Below are 13,345 nucleotides of genomic sequence, written 5' to 3' on the forward strand. Positions count from 1 at the left end.
TTTTCTAACAATAATGAGATATGCGATAGTTGATGACACATTGGTGAACCCACTAAACAAATTAATTCATTCTCTTAACAATACTTATTGGGTGCCTACTATGTGCTAGGCATTGCGCTAGGACTAAGATATCGTGATAAACAAGTCATCCCCTCTTGGACCTTATAATCTTTTGAGGGAGACAGTACAACAGATAATTGAGCAAGTTATGATAATTTTGGTAAGCACTTGAAGGAAAGGTATGGGGTATTGTGAGTAAAGAGGAGGGGCTGAGGGAAAAACGCAAATGTCCTGGAATAGTCAGGTACATGGCTCATTTGAAATACTGAAGGAAGTTTGCTGTGGCTCGAATAATGAGTGAAGGATGGAGAAAATAAAAAGTACACGATAGCACCATTTTACTAGTGTAACTTGCTTACTTGTTAAATAGAGATTTTTTTAAAAAAAATTCTTTTTGTAGAGATGGGGTCTCACTCTGTTGCCCAAACTGGTCTTTAATTTCTAGCCTCAACTGATCCTCCCACCTTGGCCTCCAAAGCACTGGAATTACAGGTTTGAGACACTGTACCTGGCCTCTATCAATTATTGAGAATGGAGTATTGAAGTCTCCAACTATATTACTGAGTTGTCTCTTTTACAATTCAATTCTTTTAATTTTAGTTTCATGTATTTTGGGGCTCTATTATTAGGTGCATCTATGCTTATAATTATTATTTCTCCATGCCAAATTGAGTTTTTTTTTAACTGTTACAAAACATCTTTCTGTCTCAGGTAACTTTTTTTTTGTCTAGAAGTCTCTTTTGTCGATATAATACAACTACTTCAGCTCTCTGATGGTTACTGTGTGTATAGCATATCTTTTTGTCATGATTTTATTTTTAGTTTAATTGTGACTTTGATTCTAAATTGTGTCTTTTAAGACAGCATATAGTTTGATTATTTAAAAAATCTATTTTGCTAGTCTATGCCTTATAAGGCCTACTTCATTTAAACTTAATGTAATTCCTGATATGGTAGGATTTACATCTGCAACTTTGCCATTTGTTGCCTATATGTCTTATGTCTTTTTTGTTCCTGTGTTCCTCTACTGCCTTGGCCTCCCAAAATGCTAGAATTACAAGCATGAGACACGACACCCGGCCCTGGACTCATGTTCTTAAAAAGTTATTATTCAATGTGTTATAACCAATTTCAGTCATTATTCTTATTCCTTTTTTTTTTTTTTTTTTTGAGACAGAGTCTTATTGTGTCACCCAGACTGGAGTGCAGTGGTGCCATCTTGGCTCACTGTAACCTCCACCTCCCAGTTCAAGTGATTCTCCTGCCTCAGTCTCCTGAGTAGCTAGAATTAGAGGCGCATGCCACCACACCCAGCTAATTTTTGTATTTTTAGTAGAGATGGGGTTTCACCATGTTGACCAGGTCTGATCTCAAACTCCTGACCTCAAGTGATCCACCCACCTCAGCTTCCCAAAGTGTTGGGATTACACGCATAAGCCACCATGCCTGACCATTATTCTTATTCTTGAGTTGTCTTAAATTTGGCTTCTAGGAGCCCTTTCATTCTGGCTCCTGTGTCCTTTGGCCCTCCTCCAACTGGTATTTGAGCATTTTTGTGCTTGCTGATGCAATATGATGTCCTACACTTAGTTGATACTTCCTGTCTCAGCCCTGGAATCAATGATTTCTCTGAGGAGCTCTGGTATGGGATGGTATTCAGACACCAAGAGCTGGCTAGATAGCTTGTTATCTTCACCATGGATTATTCAAGACTAGTTCATTGGTGTGGGCTGCTGGACTTTTCTTTCCTTCTTTCCTCCTTTCTCTCTTTCTCTCTCCCTCTCTCTCTCTTTCTTTCTTTCTGAGGGAGTCTCGCTCTGTCACCCAGGTTAGAGTGCAGTGGCGTGATCTTGGCTCACTGCAACCTCCGCTGCCCAGGTTCAAGCAATTCTCCTGTCTCAGCCTCCCAAGTAGCTGGAACTACAGGTGCACACCACCATGCCTGGCTAATTTTTGTATTTTAGTAGAGATGGGGTTTTGATGGGGTTGCCATGTTGGCCAGGCTGGTCTCAAACTCCTGACTTCAAGTGATCCACCCACCTCAGCCTCCCAAAGTGTTAAGATTACAGGCGTGAACCACCATGCCCAGCCTGGACTTTTCTTTATGTCTTGAATTATAGCTTCATGTGGAAACCCAAAGTGAAGAACAAGATTGATTGCTATGATCTTGGTGCTGAAGGATGATGACAAGGGATATCAACTGTTGGTTCTCATTTGAACCTTAGTCATTGTGGGATTTTTATTATAAGAAACAAGTAGGCCGGGCGTGGTGGCTCATACCTGTAATCCCAGCACTTTGGGATGCTGAGGCAGGTGGATCACCTGAGGTCAGGAGTTCCTGACCAGCCTGGCCAACATAGTAAAATGCTCTCTCTACTAAAACTACAATAAATTAGCCAGGCGTGGTGATGGGAGCCTGTAATCCCAGCTACTGGGGAGGCTGAGGCAGGAGAATTGCTTGAACCCAGGAGGTGAAGGTTGCAGTGAGCCAAGTTTGTGCCACTGCAATCCAGCCTGGCCAACAGGAGTGAGACTCTGTCTCAAAAAAAAAAAAAAAAAAAAAAAAAGAAACAAGTAAATAATTTATGATTGGCTGACATGTCTAATTTATACAGCTATCTGATTTCCAAATAACTAACAGAGTACTTGGCATATTTGTAATCACCAGGGAGGTTCTTCCTGCCTGCTGCACAGACAAAACCAATTCACTGAGACCATATGGCACTGCAATAAAGTAAGAGTTTAATTGACATGAGGTGGGCCATGCCATGCAGGAGAGAAAGTTATTATTCAAATAAATCTCCCTGAAGGTTCATAGATTAGAGGTTTTCAAGGATAGTTTGGTGGACTGGGGAGTAGGGAATGGGGAATGCTGATTGTTTGGGGATGAAATCATAGGGGTGTGGAAAATGGTCCTTGCTGAGGTGCTGAGTCTGTCTCTGGGTGGGGCCACAGGACCAGTTGAGTCATGGGTCATGAGTCCAGGTGGGGTCAGTCTGAACAACATTTCAAAAAACCAATGTTAGGTTCTACAATAGTGATGTTATATCTAAAACTAATCTTAGGTTCTATAATAGTGATATTATCTATAAGCAGTTGAAGAAGCCACAAATCTTGTGACCTCTTGAACAATGACTGGTTATCATTTAACTAAGCCTACATCTTAACAGAATTCAGGCCCTTCTCTAATCCTAAACTTGTGGATTTTCACTAATTATACAAAGGCAGTTTAGTTTTGGGAAGGGCTATTCATCCTTGCTTTAAAGTTAAACTATGAGTTCTCCCAAAGTCAGCTGGTCTACATGCAGGAATGACCAAGTATAGCTTGGAGATTAGAAACAAGGTGGAATCGACTATGTCAGATTTATCTTCTGTCATAATTTTGCAAAGGTGGTTTCGGTTAAACTCCGTCTCTACCAAAAATACAAAAAATTAGCCAGGCGCGGTGGCGGGCACCTGTAGTCCCAGCTACTCGGGAGGCTGAGGCAGGAGAATGGCGTGAACCCAGGAGGCGGAGCTTGCAGTGAGCCAAGATAGCGCCACTGCACTCCAGCCTGGGTGAAAGAGCGAGTCTCCGTCTCAAAAAAAAAAAAAAAAAAAAAAAAAAAAAAAAAAAAAAAAAAGGTGGTTTCAATCTCTTCCTTCAGTTTTAGTACATATCAATCCTGAGGTGTGAGCTATGGAGATGGGGATGGGAAAAGGGCAATGACTGCTTTTCTTCCTGTTGACAGGGGAATAGTTGGGGTAGGGTTGCCCATAGGGTAGGAGGATTGAAACCATCTAGCAGTTGTTTGCGTGTATTCACAGGTCCCTGGGTTGGGATACCAAGGTCTTCATAACAAAAACATTAGTACTCTTATCCACACAGCACTTAAGTGAATCACAGACTATAAGATAAATAATGAGCCCAACTTAAGGAATGATAGTCTTAGCTTCAGGAATCCCTGTAGAACTGACCTGAAGCCTTGAGAGATCCAGGTGAATGACCCTGAGAACCAATCAGATATTGGGTCATTAGCAGTGACAGATATTGGGTCATTAGCAGTGACTCAAAAACAATGGACAAGGTTGGAATCTAATAACAGGCAAACTATAGTTTTTCTGAAACATAATTTTTCTCTCTCCAATTTTCCATTTCTACCTGAGACAAATCATAATAGGACCAATTTATTTGCAAAATAAGTTTTAGTTTTATAATACTTGGCTCAATTATTTGTATACTGAGCAGCAAGAATAAGTATTTGCTATATAGGCTCTTTTGTTTTTAATAAAAGGCTTTCCTGGAATTTATTTCATAAGGAAGCTCAGATTAAATCTTTTAAAAAGCCTCTTGAGCCCAGCCAACTATTTATCTGTGCCTGCAGATACCTGTACAAATTGAGTGAGTTCTTCTCTTCTTGAGATCCCAAAATAACTTGGGGTTCCTAGGCCTGTCAGAAAGCAACATTCTTTCATGGTCATGAAAGGCGAAGGAATTGTTCCAGATTAAAGGAGATTGAGGAGACATGACAACTAAATTCAATGTGTGATCCTAAATTTGGATTCTAGATGACAAAAAGTACATAAGAACATCCTAAACTTAGATTCTAGATGACAAAAAGAACAATTGGTAAAAATTTGAATAAAGTTTGTAGGTTAGATAGTGCTGTATTAATGGTAATTTCCTTGTTTCGATAATTGTAATATGGTTATATAAGAAGTTAACATTTGGCCGGGCGCGGTGATGGCTCATGCCTGTAATCCCAGCACTTTGGGAGGCCGAGGTGGGCGGATCACGAGGTCAGGAGATAAAGACCATCCTGGCTAACACAGTGAAACCCCATCTCTACTAAAAATAGCCAGGTGTGGTGGCGGGGCACCTGTAGTCCCAACTTCTTGGGAGGCTGAGGCAGGAGAATGGTGTGAACCCAGGAGGCAGAGCTTGCAGTGAGCCAAGATCACGCCACTGCACTCCAGCCTGGGCAGCAGAGCGAGACTCCGTCTCAAAAAAAAAAAAGAAAAAAGAGTTAACATTTGGGGAATCTGGATACATACAGGATTTTTGTACTATTTTTCAACTTTTTTGTGTGGCTAAAATTATTTCAAAATAAAAGGTTAAAAAAAAAAGAGTGACGTTCTTTATCTACCACAGTTTAGAAACCCTGTAAAGGATAAAGTATGAGGCCAGTTTTTCCAAAGAGTTTTTACTGGCTCTATTAGATCAACTTCAGTTCCTCAAAACAGTCTGAAAACATGTCATTCCAGCCAAAGCAATGGTAAAACAGCCAGCGTCTCCAATTGTGTCCTGTTACAAAAGAAAACAGATCCTTATTGAAATTATACAAATAACAATATTACCATAAGCTAAGAATACTCAGAAATAGCTTCCAAATTCTAGAGAAATCAGGTAGAGAGAAATATGCTTTAAAGTTCGCTCACAGGAGTGTACATTACTCAATTGTTAAAAGATGTAAATAGCTCAAAAGACAAGAAATTTTTTGACTCTTAAAAACAAAACACAAAGAATCAGCCACATTTCAAGCAAAAAGTCATAACAAGATTATTTCAGTCTTCTATTAGTTCAGTTCATGCAATTAACTCCTGTTCTGCTTGATACTGATGAACACATCAGCTCTCCTGTGAGAGTCCTGGAAGTTTTTCCCTCTACTTTAATGGCACAGTTTCCAAAGTTATCAGAAATCTGCAGCCAAGAGTATCTTTTAAAAGGCAAACCACCTTTTACTTATTTTATTTTTTAGAGACAGGTTCTGGTTCTGTCTCCCCAGCTGGAGTGTGGTGGTGTGACCTTAGCTCACTGCAACCTCAAACTCCTGGGCTCAAGTGATCCTCCCACCTCAGCCTCCCAAATAGCTGAGAATATGAATGCATGCCACCATCTCTGGCTAATTTTTGTAGAGATGGGGTCTTACTTTGTTGGCCAGGCTGGTCTCAAACTCCTGGCTTCAAGTGATCCTCCTGCCTTGGCCTCCCAAAGTGCTGGGATTACAAGTGTGAGCCCCCATGCCCAGTCACAAACCACCTTTTTAAAAGGATCAATCAAGATAGTAATTATCTGTGACAAATATCTCAGGAAAGCAATGGTTAAAGACACAATCAACAAGGAAATCTGGTCACCTCTGTGGCACACAAACAATTGAATGTAACAATTATAAATATTATTGATAACGTATACGGAGACATATTAGAATTATAGGAAGCTTAAATAATTTTGGAACACATACTGATAATATATTTATATAAATATAACCTAAATAAATTTAAACACCATTTTATATTTGTCAATGTTTTCTGTATGGTTTTAGTATGCCAAAGGTGATTATGTCTCTTTCGGACTTTAGGGGACCCTCAAAAAAGACTTACTTTAGCATTTGGTTTTGGAAAGTGTGTCAAATATAAAAGGTTTAAAACACTTGATACCCCAAAATAGGATTATAGGTCATTTATTTAGCTGAAGTGATAACCAAAAAAATTTTAAAGTGCAAAAACCTTTACTTGTTGGTAGAAGGGAGACTCAGCTTTCCAAATAAGACCCAGTAAAGATAATATGAGCTCAATTGAGGCTGTCTCTTTTCTTTCCCCTCTTTTTCCCTTTTTTTCCTGCAGTTTATTTAAAAGGTAAAGAAAAATCTTTCATCATCTCTCAATATTATGTGAAAATCTTGTTCAAAAGAGAAAACTAAATTCTACCTTTTCATTGTATTATTAATGTTAAACCTAATTTTTAATAAAACCTTATAAAATCATTCTTAATCAATTTGACCATATGGCAAGATTTCCATAAACCCTCTATAATTCATTATAATTTTCTATCAAAGAACAGACCAATGTTCCAAGGTAACCCTGTTATTCTGACACATGGGCCCAGATTCTAGCCCTGCATCAGTGTGCTTTTTATTTTAATGTTTAATTTATAGAAAAACTAAATAAGATTTTTCAAATGTTAGCCAACTTGCTTAAACACATAGAACTTCCTTTACGAGATCGATGTTTTACAAATCTTTTACAACTTGCTTAGCCTTTCAGTTTTGTCCTATAATTTTTTTAACTTAAGATAATCCTTAAAAGTTCTAAACTAGAAAAAATTACTTTCTCTTGAATAAAAACCATACTTCTTATAAAAACCATGTCTTCTTATAATCTTTTATGAAAACACATTCTACTTTCCTTATATGCCTTGCATGTAAAACTATTTCTCAGTAGTGTCAATTACATATGTTACAGTGTTAACTCTTAGCAAACTTTTATTTTTGGTGAGGAACCTGAAATATAAGCAAGTTTAACCATGTATCAGATTGCAGAGCCCAGGATAAGGATAGAGCTGCAGACACGTCTGACTCTTCCCAGCATAGCCAGGGGACATGGCTAACTCCATGTCTACAGGCCTTATCTAAAATTTAATGGCTGTAAAACAGAAAAGTCAAACAATTATTCAAAAAAGTCATAAAAGCAGTTTATGACCTTAAAACTTATAGCAAACACCATATCTGATCTGCCTAATTCAAACCAATTGTCTAAATTCTGAAAATATTTTTATTTTATTTTACCAATAATTTTTAAAACCATATTTACCAAAGATTATAAAGTGATTAAAGATTCTATTTTTCTGGCAAAATATTTGATTTAAGTGCTTTTTTTTCTTTTCTTTTTTTTGTTTTTGTTTTTTGTTTTTTTGAGACAGAGTCTCTCTCTGTCACCCAGGCTGGAGTGCAAGGGCATGATTATGGCTCACTGCAGCTTTGACCTCCTGAGCTCAAGTGATCCTCTCACCTCACTCAGCCTCCTGAGTAGCTGGGACTACAGGCATGCACCACTGTGCCTAGCTAATTTTAAAAATATTTATTTTTTATTTAAAAAAATTTTTTTTTGGTATTTTTAGTAGAGATGGAGGTTTGCCATGTTGCTCAGGCTGGTCTCGAACTCCTGGCCTCAAGTGATCCTCCTGCTTCAGCCTCCCAAAGTGATGGATTACAGGCATGAGCCACTATGCCTGGCCAAAATGTATTCTTATTTTTATTTTTTAACTTTTATTTTAAGCTCAGGGGTACATGTGCAGGTTTGTTACATAGGTGAACTTGTGTCATGGGGGTTTGTTGTACAGATTATTTTATCATCCAGGTAGTGAGCCTAGTACCCATTACTTATTTTTCCTGATCCTCTCCCTTTTCCCACCCTCCAACCCCTGATAGGCTTAAGTGTATGTTGTTCCCCTCTATGTGTCCATGTGTTCTCATCATTTAGCTCCCACTTATAAGTGAGAACATGTGGTATTCGGTTTTCTGTTCCTGTGTTAGTTTGCTAAGGATAACGGCCTTCAGCTCCATCCATGTGCCTGCAAAGAACATGATCTCATTCTTTTTTATGGCTACATAGTATTCTATGGTATATATGTACCACATTTTCTTTATCGAGTCTATCATTGTTGGGCATTTAGGTGGATTCCATGTCCTCATTATTGTGAATAGTGTTGCAATGAACATACACATGCATGTGTCTTTATAATGGAAGGATTTATATTCCTTTGAGTATAAACCCAGAAATGGGATTGCTGTTGAATGGTATTTCTGTCTTTAGCACTTTGATGAATCGCCACACTGTCTTCCACAATGGTTGAACTAATTTACACCCCCACCAACAGTGTATACTAATGGTTGGACTAATTTACACCCCCACCAACATTCCTTTTTCTCCACAACTTTGCCAGTCTCTGTTATTTTTTGACTTTTTAATAATAGCCATTCTGACTCATGTGAGATGGTATCTCATTGTGGTTTTGATTTGCATTTCTCTAATTATCAGTGATGTTTAGTTTTTTTTTTCATATGATTGTTGGCTACATGTATATCTTCTTTTGAAAAGTGTCTGTTCATGTTAAATTTATTTTTTTTTGAGACAAGTTCACACAATGTTGCCCAGGCGAGGCAGGATAGTTAGTCAAGGAAGTAACTATGTCCTCAGGATGCAGCAACCGTGATGACCACGCTTATTCAAGTATAGCTATCTCTAGTAGGGAATTGCCCCTGTAGAGAGCATGTTGATTTTACCTAACCTCAGACTGACCCTTTGTTCATTATGATAGTAAAAAACACACCCCTGGGTGGAGACTTAAGATCTAATGAGACATGTGATGTATGAACAAGCATATACAACTACTGCACATGTGTGTCGAGAGGACCGTCCAGAACATGCTTGTTGGTAACACCTCTTCCCACCCCCTTCTGAATAATCACGTAAGACTCCTATAAAGGGAGTTTCCCCAGTAACAGCCAATGCCGTCTTAGCCTCATGAGCAGCCTACTCTGAACCCTCTCTCAGGTTGTACTGTTTATTCTGCACCTAACTTTCAGAGTATTCTTTCTCCTTTGCTATACATTGCTCTATGCTGCATCTCCTTTGTCATGTGCCTGTTGTTTAAATTCTTTTAAACTCAGAAGACAAGAATTGAGGTTTCACAACAGCCATCAACAAGGCTGGTCTCGAACTTTGGGGCTCAAGCAATCCTCCTGCCTTGTCCTCCCAAAGTGCCAGGATTATAGGCGTGAGCCACTGCTCCCAGCCTAAGTGCTTATTTTTCTTTAAGCCAATTAATTAGAGCTCTTTTATATATTTTGGTAGTGAAACATCACACACCTGACACATGTGAATACAAAGACAGAAGTAGATCTGGTAGCATTATAAGATTCTTCATTTGCCAGTTTTTAAGTTTCTCTTCCTTTTTTATACGGTCAGTCTCTTGATTACCTGTTCCTTGCCCTAAATAATTTTTAGAGAGGCAATTGTAAATTTGCATTTTTTTTTTTTTTTTGAGACAGAGTTTTGCTCTTGTTGACCAGGCTGGAGTGCAATGGCACGATCTCGGCTCACCGCAATCTCCGCCTCCCGGGTTCAAGCGATTCTCCTGCCTCTGCCTCCCAAGTAGCTGGGATTACAGGCATGCGCCACTATGCCTGGCTAATTTTGTATTTTTAGTAGAGATGGGGTTTCTCCATGTTGGTCAGGCTGGTCTCAAACTCCCGACCTCAGGCGATCCGTCCACCTCGGCCTCCCAAAGTGCTGGGATTACAGGTGTGAGCCACTGCGCCTGGCCTGTAAATTTGCATTCTTAAAGGGACAAGGTGAAACAAGATACAGAATTTATGTTTTACTCAAATCACGGAAAATGGTGTAAAAGTCCAGCTAAGAATGCCAGGAAAAGCAAAGACCTTTCTTTATACATGGAGTATTTCTGTAAAGATTTAAGTTTATAAATTGGATTAGTGGCTTTAGGGTGGAACGTTTTAAGGAATGGGCCCAAGAAAGCATGCAGTTTCTAGGGCCTAATAAACAGGAGTAGCTGGAAGGCAAAACAGATCCTCCAAACTCAAGGATCTCATTTTTACATTGGATCCTGGGTCCCCCAAAAGAGGAAACCTCTATGGGATGAGACAGTGCAATGCTTTTACCATGCATGTCACTGCAACGATATTCTCTCGAGGCCTGTGAGCAACCCAAAGCCAACCAGCACATTCTGTAATCAGCCCATCCCCAATCCTTACCTACCAGGTGCCCAAGAGCATGATTTTCTTACCCAAAGAACCGGCATCGCCCTGTAGTAATATCCACTCACTGTAAGCAACTGCCATTACATTAGCCATCCCTAAAAGTATACTTTCTACCTAGCTATTACACACCAAGGCTAACAACCCTTTCATAATGCAAAGTAACTTCTGATGCCCCAAAAGTCAAAAAGGCCAGGTAACGCAATGAAAAACAGAGCAGGGCCTTAGATTTTGAGAGGGATCTGTCTGCTTACACTTTTTGGGATTCCATGAGGAAGACAGGTTTTTTCCAAAATGGGGTCTGTAGCATCTCCTCTGTTTCTCCCAAAAAGTCCCAGGCTCTCTGGAATTACCTTAGGTCTTCTCATGCAGGCATTGAGGGTGGCAACAAGACAGACAAAAGTAAATGGAGACACAATTCAGTTGACTGAGAGGAAAAAAACTTTTTTTTTCTCTAAAAACAAGACCCAAGAAGAGAAAAAAGCATAAAGGCCTTTTGAATATATGCATAGTTTGGATATCCACTTTTAATTAAGTTGACTTTTAACCATAGAGCTCTTTTAAAAAAATCGTTTTAAATATCTTATTACCAGACTGTAGCCAGGACAAACAGCCAACACCTCTGGCTTTTAAGCTTTATTTTTGTTCCCCAAAGGTATTTTCCCAAGTGAACCCAAAATCCTTAACTAAGGTTATGATTTATCTGTGGACACATGAAGTGTTTCCAAAGAGATGACAAGCGGTTTTTACAAGATCTAGAATCACCACTAAGGTATCTTGGAGAAAGGAAAACTCAAGATAGAAAATCAGAAGCTGTCCATGGAGGGAAAAAGAATCAGTAAACAGCAAAAGTCCCATAATTTTTTTTTTTTTTTTTTTTTTTTGAGACAGAGTCTCACTCTGTTGCCCAGGCTGGAGTGCAGTGGTGCAATCTCGGCTCACTGCAACCTCCACCTCCCTGGTTCAAGCAATTCCCCTGCCTCAGAGCCTCCTGAGTAGCTGGGACTACAGGCGCACGTCACTACAACTGGCTATTTTTTTTGTATTTTTAGTAGAGACAGGGTTTCACCATGTTGGCCAGACTGGTCTCCAATTCCTGACCTCAGGCAATCCGCCCACCTTGGCCTCCCAAAGTACTAGGATTACAGGCATGAGCCACCGCGCCGGGCCATTCTCACAAGTATTAAACCAGAAAGAACTCATTCCCTAAGCCAGGAATTGAATCCAGGCTACCATTTTGAAAGGGAAATGGCTTAGCTACTGAACTACAGCATGAGGCGACTATCATCTTCTTTCCCAGAAGGAGTCTAGAGCAGTCATTTTCAAGCTTCAGAGGATTTTAACTGCTCAAGAGAATTTTCTAAGACTAGCCATGGCTTTATCATGTGTCCTTCTTTTAATTCAAACCTTTAAAAAAATGTTGCAAGTAAAAGTTCTGTAAAATCCATTTTAAAAAATGGCATACTTAATTCCAATAGCATCTCAGTCCAAAAGCCAGTTAAACCAGATGGTAACTTTCCCAGATTTTACCACATAAGCAAGAAGTGTTTCTACAGATGGGGGAGAGGAGACATGTCTATGGTCCCCAAGAATTCACTCTCAGAAATGGACTTAAGATAGTAAAAGATGACTGTCAGACTTCTGAGCCCAAGCTAAGCCATCATATCCCCTGTGACCTGCACGTACACATCCAGATCGCCGGTTCCTGCCTTAACTGATGACATTCCACCACAAAAGAAGTGAAAATGGCCTGTTCCTGCCTTAACTGATGACATTGTCATGTGAAATTCCTTTTCCTGGCTCATCCCAGCTCAAAAGCTCCTCCACTGAGTACCTTGTGACCCCCCACTCCCGCCTGCCAGAGAACAACACCCCTTTTTCCTTTACCTACCCAAATCCTATAAAACGGCCCCACCCCTATCTCCCTTTGCTGACTCTTTTCGGACTCAGCCTGCCTGCACCCAGGTGAAATAAACAGCCATGTTGCTCACACAAGGCCTGTTTGGTGGTCTCTTCACACAGACGCACATGAAATTTGGTGCCGTGACTCAGATCGGGGGACCTCCCTTGGGAGATCAATCCCCTGTCCTCCTGCTCTTTGCTCCATGAGAAATGTCCACCTACGACCTCAGGTCCTCAGACCGACCAGCCCAAGGAACATCTTACCAATTTCAAATCCGGTAAGAGGCCTCTTTTTACTCTCTTCTCCAACCTCCCTCACTATCCCTCAACCTCTTTCTCCTTTCAGTCTTGGCGCCACACTTAATCTCTCCCTTCTCTTAATTTCAATTCCTTTCATTTTCTGGTAGAGACAAAGGAGACACATTTTATCCATGGACCCAAAACTCTGGCACCAGTCACGGACTGGGAAGGCAGACTTCCCTTGGTGTTTAATCATTGCAGGGACACCTCTCTGATTATTCACCCATGTTTCAGAGGTGTCAGACCACGCAGGGACGCCTGCTTTAGTCCTTCACCCTTAGCGGCAAGTCCCGCTTTTCTGTGGGAGGGGCAAGTACCCCAACCCCTTCTCTCCATGTCTCTACCCCTTCTCTGCCTTTCTGGGAGGCAAGAAACCCCCAACCCCTTCTCCTTCACCCTTAGCAGCAAGTCCTGCTTTTCTAGGGGAGGGTCAAGTACCACAACCCCTTATATCTCTGTGCCCTGATCCCTTATTTCCACACCCCAACCTCTTATATCTCTGTGCCCCGATCCCTTATTTCTGCACCCCAACCTCTTATATCTCTGTG

Source organism: Pan paniscus, chromosome 2, assembly GCF_029289425.2.
Source record: "Pan paniscus chromosome 2, NHGRI_mPanPan1-v2.0_pri, whole genome shotgun sequence".
Lineage (NCBI taxonomy): Eukaryota > Metazoa > Chordata > Mammalia > Primates > Hominidae > Pan > Pan paniscus.